Consider the following 7,500-nt stretch of genomic DNA (forward strand, 5'->3'; position numbering starts at 1 on the left):
TTCTAAGTGTCTCTGAAAATCGTGTTCCCGAAAATCTCCGGGCACGCCACCTCCATCTTCGCGCAAAACAAACCGTTTTGAGGTCGGCGGGAGTCGGCCCGGTCGTCCGTCCGGTCGTGTCGCACTGACGCCCGCCGCGGGGCCGCAAACTGCGGGGTCATAGAGACTTCCGGTGGTAAGTCGTTAACCGTGATCGGGACCGCCCGGACAAGAAATGCCATTTTCTGGCCGGCGGGAGACGGGCCGATAGGCCTGGCGGGAAAGGCGCGCCGCGGCCCCGCTGAAGGCCGCACATCGGACCTCCTCGACTTCCGCCGTCAAATCGTTAACCTGCGGCGGGCAAAAAAGAAGCGACGCCAGCTTTCGGACTTAGTGCAATTCTCGAATGTCGCGGCTGACTTGGCGGTACGAGCGTTCGGAAGTCCCGCCGGAATTGCGACGCTTCGAACGGTCGAGGCGGCCAATCTCGACCTCAGCGGCGGCACTGGCGCGATACACGTTTCTGCCGCCAGGGGGGGGGGGGGGGGTGGGGGGGGGGCAAGCCAGCCGGCCGGGGGCGCCCGGCGCCGATCCGGCGCTTACTCGACACGCTCGAGCATCCGAACCCGTCTTATCTACGGGACCGCCGTTGCCACTTGAACACCTTTCGCCGAGAGTATCCGGGCACCCCACCTACCCGCCGGAATCACGAACCACGAGGTAGAAGTCAGGAACCAACAGGAGAAGTCGTGAACTAAATGGCGAATTCATGAACCAAACGGAGAGAAGTCATGAACCGAGCGGTTTAGGGTCAGGGTGAGGGTTGTTAGGGTGAGGCCGTTAGGGTGAGGCCGTTGCTTCGAGCGGGAAGATGGGCAGCCCCGCCCCCCCCCCCCCCCCCCCCCCCGTTGGGTGGAAGGAAACCTCTGCTGCGGGCCCGGCAACCATCCCGAACGGACCCGCTGGGTCCAAATGTCTGCCGAGGGCGGTCCTGCTGCGGTCGCGGGTTCGTTGGAAACCTCTCCTGCTGCTGGCATGGCCACCCTCCCCCCCCCCCGCCCGACTGACGACCCTGCGGGCCCGGCGACCCGGTGTCCCGTTGCCGCGCGGGGAGTGATCCTCGGGGCCGTGCCGGGCGGGCCCAGCGACACGAAGAGAGTGGGGGGGGGGTCGGAGGGAGTGGCACTGGGGAGAGAGGGGTGGGGGAGAGAGTGCCCCCCCCCCCCCCATTAGGGGCGAGTTTATGCAGTCATCAGAGTTTATACCTAACCTCATGATGCTTTATTAGCCGGATAGGCTGTCTGACCTCGCCCCCAGTCCCTACTCCTTCCACTGGATTCTTCTTATACCCTCTTTTTCTTCGTGCCCCCCCCCCACGCAGGGAGGGTTCCAAGAGGGAGGAGGGAGGGAGGGAGTCCCGGGGCCGTGAGAGAGAGAGAGCCTCATTAGCTGCTAGGTTCACCTCATTAGCTGCTAGCTAACGCGTCAGACCTTTTACATTCTTTAGAGGATTGAAACCTCAGGGCCTTTAACCCCCGTTCACCGTTTACACTCAACGATCCTTCCGAACAAAACCCTTACACATCTGTCCGTCCAACTGACCCCCGAGATACCTAACACGCAGATTAACACGTCAGCGGTGATCGGCGTGTCATAGAGGAGTCACAAAGACGGGCAAAATAGAGTGGTTGAATAAAAAATACTCACTCAATTGGCCGTGATTTAACGTAGCACACAATGATGCAAAGCCCATGCAAAGTCCAGTGGCCCAAGCAAACAAATAAGATAGATCTGGCTCGGCGTTCCTCATCTCCACATCGTCACCCAGCACGCCGACGCCCAATAACAATTCCCCCGCAAATTGTGCACCTCGAGCGGCAGTACTTTAAACGGCGCCGTCTTCGGCGTGGACGGCATGAACCAAGTCGGCAAGCATCGTCACCCAGCACACAGACGTCCACTAACAATTCCTCCCCCCTGCAAATTGCGCGCCGCGAACGGCAGTACTTTCAAGTATGCCGCCTTCGGCGGGGACATCGTGAACCAAATCGGCAGGCAGGCGTCGTCAGCCGGTCGACCGACCCCCAGTTGCATTGCCCCAACGGCCATTGTGCACTTCGAACAGAACAGTGCTTTTAAAATATTCCGCCTGCCGCGTGTACATCATGAAACAAATGGAAAGGACGAACCGGGCGTGCAACCGATGCACGGAGAGTGACAGGTCGTCAAGCAAGTCCGTGGCAATCCGTCGGCCGACTCGGCCGCGGCCAGCAGAGGCGTTTTGGCCCGGGCGCGCCGAACTTTGCGCGCCCTCGGTATGCGTAACACTAGCACATGCCTTCAAAACTCACTACAAAATAACCCCAAAGTATGCCGCCTTCCCCGTGGGCCTTGTTACCAATATCTTGCCCTGCTTCCTGATGCCCTTATGGGGTCGGCTCTGTTCTTGCAGAACCCTCAGGTGGTGCAGAGTCTGGGCCATTTTATCAATATCTTGCCCTGATTCCTGATGCCCTTATGGGGTCGGCTCTGTTCTTGCAGAACCCTGAGGTGGTGCAGAGTCTGCGCCTTGTTATCAATATCTTGCCCTGCTTCCTGAAACCCTTATGGGGTTGGTTCTGTTACAAAACCCTCAGGTGGTGCAGAGTCTGGGCCACTTTATAAATAACTCTGCCTGCATTAGGGTCAGGGTTAGGGTTAGGGTTAGGGTTAGGGTTAGGGTTAGGGTTAGGGTTAGGGTTAGGGTTAGGGTTAGGGTTAGGGTTAGGGTTAGGGTTAGGGTTAGGGTTAGGGTTAGGGTTAGGGTTAGGGGTAGGGGTAGGGGTAGGGGTAGCGGTAGGGGTAGGGGTAGGGGTAGGGGTAGTTTGAACTACTGCCGCTCCAGGCGCGCACTGTGCGTGGGTAATTTTCAGTGGGCGTCGGTGTGCTGGGTGACGATGCCGCCCAGACTCTGCACCACCTGAGGGATCTGCAAGAACAGAGCCGAACCCGCAAGGGTATCGGGAAGCAGGGCAAGATATTGATAACAAGGCCCAGACTCTGCACCACCCGAGGGTTCTGCAAGAACAGAGCCGACCCCATAAGGGTATCAGGAAGCAGGGTGAGATAGTGACACCATTTGTAAAACCGGCAAATCCCACCCAGGAAACATTGCAAAAATTGGCCTCTAATGCTGGAACGTGGGTAAAGCCAAACAAACACGACACGTTTTAAAAGAACGTTACTAAAACAGCCTGGGATATGCCCATGACAAAGGATAGGCCGAACCTCACCAGAAAAAAAGAGAGGGAGACCACGGCAGAGCTGAGGGATAAACATGAGATGGTGATAAAACCAGCAGACGAGGGGAGCAGTAGGGTTACAAATTAATGTCAATATGGGGCCTGCTCCCACTGGGTAATAGACAAAAACATAGAACAGGGTGACAGGAGAGACTGGATAGCACAGAGGATAACCCGTGAGCGAAATAATGGGGTGTATGCAGTTCAATGTAAGGAGTGTACCTTACGGTACATAGGGGAAACAGGTAAAACAGCCTCAGCGGTGATCGACGTGTCAAAGAGGAGTCACAAAGACGGGCAAAATAAAGTGGTTGATTATAGACAATAGACAATAGACAATAGGTGCAGGAGTCGGCCATTCAGCCCTTCGAGCCAGCACCGCCATTCAATGCGATCATGGCTGATCACTCTCAATCAGTACCCCGTTCCTGCCTTCTCCCCATACCCCCTCACTCCGTTATCCTTAAGAGCTCTATCCAGCTCTCTCTTGAAAGCATCCAACGAACTGGCCTCCACTGCCTTCTGAGGCAGAGAATTCCACACCTTCACCACTCTCTGACTGAAAAGGTTCTTCCTCATCTCCGTTCTAAATGGCCTACCCCTTATTCTTAAACGGTGGCCCCTTGTTCTGGACTCCCCCAACATTGGGAACATGTTTCCTGCCTCTAATGTGTCCAATCCCCTAATTATCGTATATGTTTCAATAAGATCCCCCCTCATTCTTCTAAATACCAGTGTATACAAGCCCAATCGCTCCAGCCTTTCAACATACGACCGTCCCGCCATTCCGGGAATTAACCTAGTGAACCTACGCTGCACGCCCTCCATAGCAAGAATATCCTTCCTCAAATTTGGAGACCAAAACTGCACACAGTACTCCAGGTGCGGTCTCACCAGGGCCCGCTACAACTGTAGAAGGACCTCTTTGCTCCTATACTCAACTCCTCTGGTTACGAAGGCCAACATTCCATTGGCTTTCTTCACTGCCTGCTGTACCTGCATGCTTCCTTTCATTGACTGATGCACTAGGACATCCAGATCTCGTTGAACTCCCCCTCCTCCTAACTTGACACCATTCAGACAATAATCTGCCTTTCTACTCTTACTTCCAAAGTGAATAACCTCGCACTTATCTACATTAAACTGCATCTGCCATGTATCCGCCCACTCACACAACCTGTCCAAGTCATCCTGCAGCCTTATTGCATCTTCCTCACAATTCACACTACCCTCCAGCTTAGTATCATCTGCAAATTTGCTAATGGTACTTTTAATCCCTCCGTCTAAGTCATTAATGCATATCGTAAATAGCTGGGGTCCCAGCACCGAACCTTGCGGTACCCCACTGGTCACTGCCTGCCATTCCGAGAGGGACCCATTTATACCCACTCTTTGCTTTCCGTCTGTCAACCAATTTTCTATCCATGTCAGTACCCTACCCCCAATACCACGTGCCCTAATTTTGCCCACTAATCTCCTATGTGGGAGCTTGTCGAAGGCTTTCTGAAAGTCGAGGTACACCACGTCCACTGACTCTCCCCTGTCAATTTTCCTAGTTACATCCTCAAAACATTCCAGTAGATTTGTCAAGCATGATTTCCCCTTCGTAAATCCATGCTGACTCGCAATGATCCTGTTACTGCTATCCAAATGCTCAGCAATTTCGTCTTTTCTAATTGACTCCAGCATCTTCCCCACCACTGATGTCAGACTAACTGGTCTATAATTACCCGTTTTCTCTCTCCCTCCCTTCTTAAAAAGTGGGATAACATTTGCTATCCTCCAATCCACAGGAACTGATCCTGAATCTATATAGAACATTGAAAAATGATCTCCAATGCTTCCACTATTTCTAGAGCCACCTCCTTAGGTACCCTGGGATGCAGACCATCAGGCCCTGGGGATTTATCAGCCTTCAGTCCCATCAGTCTACCCAAAACCATTTCCTGCCTAATGTGGATTTCCTTCAGTTCCTCCATCACCCTAGGTTCTCCGGCCCCTAGAACATTTGGGAGATTGTGTGTATCTTCCTCAGTGAAGACAGACCCAAAGTAACGGTTTAACTCGTCTGCCATTTCTTTGTTCCCCATAATAAATTCCCCCGTTTCTGTCTTCAAGGGACCCACATTTGCCTTGACTATTTTTTTCCTCTTCACGTACCTAAAAAAACTTTTGCTATCCTCCTTTATATTATTGGCTAGTTTACCCTCGCACCTCATCTTTTCTCCCCGCATTGCCTCTTTAGTTAACTTTTGTTGCTCTTTAAAAGAGTCCCAATCCTCTGTCTTCCCACTCTTCTTTGCTATGTTATACCTCCTCTCCTTAATTTTTATGCTGTCCCTGACTTCCCTTGTCAGCCACAGGTGTCTCTTACTCCCCTTAGAGTCTTTCCACCTCTTTGGAATAAATTGATCCTGCAACCTCTGCATTATTCCCTGGAATACCTGCCATTGCTGTTCTACCGTCTTCCCTGCTAGGGCCTCCTTCCAGTCAATTTTGGCCAGCTCCCGCCTCATGCCTCTGTAATCCCCTTTGCTATACTGTAATACAGACACTTCCGATTTTCCCTTCTACCTTTCCATTTGCAGAGTAAAACTTATCGTGTTGTGATCACTGCCTCCTAACGGCTCTTTTACCTCTAGTCCCCTTATCAGATCAGGATCATTAAAAACACTCACTCTATTGGCCGTGATTTAACCTAGCACACAGTGTTGCAAAGCCCACGCAAAGTCCAGTGGGCCAAGCAAACAAATAAGATAGATCTGGCTCGGCGTTCCACATCTCCACATCGTCACCCAGCACGCCGACGCCCATTAACAATTCCCCCGCAAATTGTGCACCTCGAGCGGCAGTACTTTAAACGGCGCCGTCTTCGGCGTGGACGGCATGAACCAAGTCGGCAAGCATCGTCACCTAGCACACAGACGTGCACTAACAATTCCTCCCCCCGCAAATTGCGCGCCGCGAACGGCGGTACTTTCAAGTATGCCGCCTTCGGCGGGGACATCGTGAACCAAATCGGCAGGCAGGCGTCGTCAGCCGGTCGACCGACCCCCAGCTGCATTTCCCCAACGGACATTGTGCACTTCGTACAGAACAGTGCTTTTAAAATATTCCGCCTGCCGCGTGGACATCATGAACCAAATGAGCAGGCAGGCATCATATCATATCATATCATACACATACAGCCGGAAACAGGCCTTTTCGGCCCTCCAAGTCCGTGCCGCCCAGCGATCCCCGTACATTAACATTATCCTATACCCACTAGGGACAGTCAGCCCCCAGCACAACGACGCCCCCGCTAACAATTCCCCACGCACATGGTGCGCTCGAGCTGCAGCACTTTAAAGTACGCCGCCTTCGGCGGGGACATCGTGAACCAAAGGAGCAGGCAGCCATGGTCACCGCCAGCACAACGACGGCGCCGCTAACAATTCCCCGCGCACCTTGTGCGCTCGAGCTGCAGTACTTTAAAGTACGCCGCCTTCGGCGGGGACATCGTGAACCAAAGGAGCAGGCAGCCATGGTCACCGCCAGCACAACCACGGCGCCGCTAACAATTCCACGCGCACCTTGTGCGCTCGAGCTGCAGTACTTTAAAGTACGCCGCCTTCGGCGGGGACATCGTGAACCAAAGGAGCAGGCAGCCATGGTCACCGCCAGCACAAGCACGGCGCCGCTAACAATTCCCCGCGCACCTTGTGCGCTCGAGCTGCAGTACTTTAAAGTACGCCGCCTTCGGCGGGGACATCGTGAACCAAAGGAGCAGGCAGCCATGGTCACCGCCAGCACAACCACGGCGCCGCTAACAATTCCACGCGCACCTTGTGCGCTCGAGCTGCAGTACTTTAAAGTACGCCGCCTTCGGCGGGGACATCGTGAACCAAAGGAGCAGGCAGCCATGGTCACCGCCAGCACAAGCACGGCGCCGCTAACAATTCCCCGCGCACCTTGTGCGCTCGAGCTGCAGTACTTTAAAGTACGCCGCCTTCGGCGGGGACATCGTGAACCAAAGGAGCAGGCAGCCATGGTCACCGCCAGCACAACCACGGCGCCGCTAACAATTCCCCGCGCACCTTGTGCGCTCGAGCTGCAGTACTTTAAAGTACGCCGCCTTCGGCGGGGACATCGTGAACCAAAGGAGCAGGCAGCCATGGTCACCGCCAGCACAAGCACGGCGCCGCTAACAATTCCCCGCGCACCTTGTGCGCTCGAGCTGCAGTACTTTAAAGTTCGCCGC

Source organism: Rhinoraja longicauda, unplaced genomic scaffold (assembly GCF_053455715.1).
Source record: "Rhinoraja longicauda isolate Sanriku21f unplaced genomic scaffold, sRhiLon1.1 Scf000200, whole genome shotgun sequence".
NCBI classification, from domain to species: Eukaryota; Metazoa; Chordata; class Chondrichthyes; order Rajiformes; family Arhynchobatidae; genus Rhinoraja; species Rhinoraja longicauda.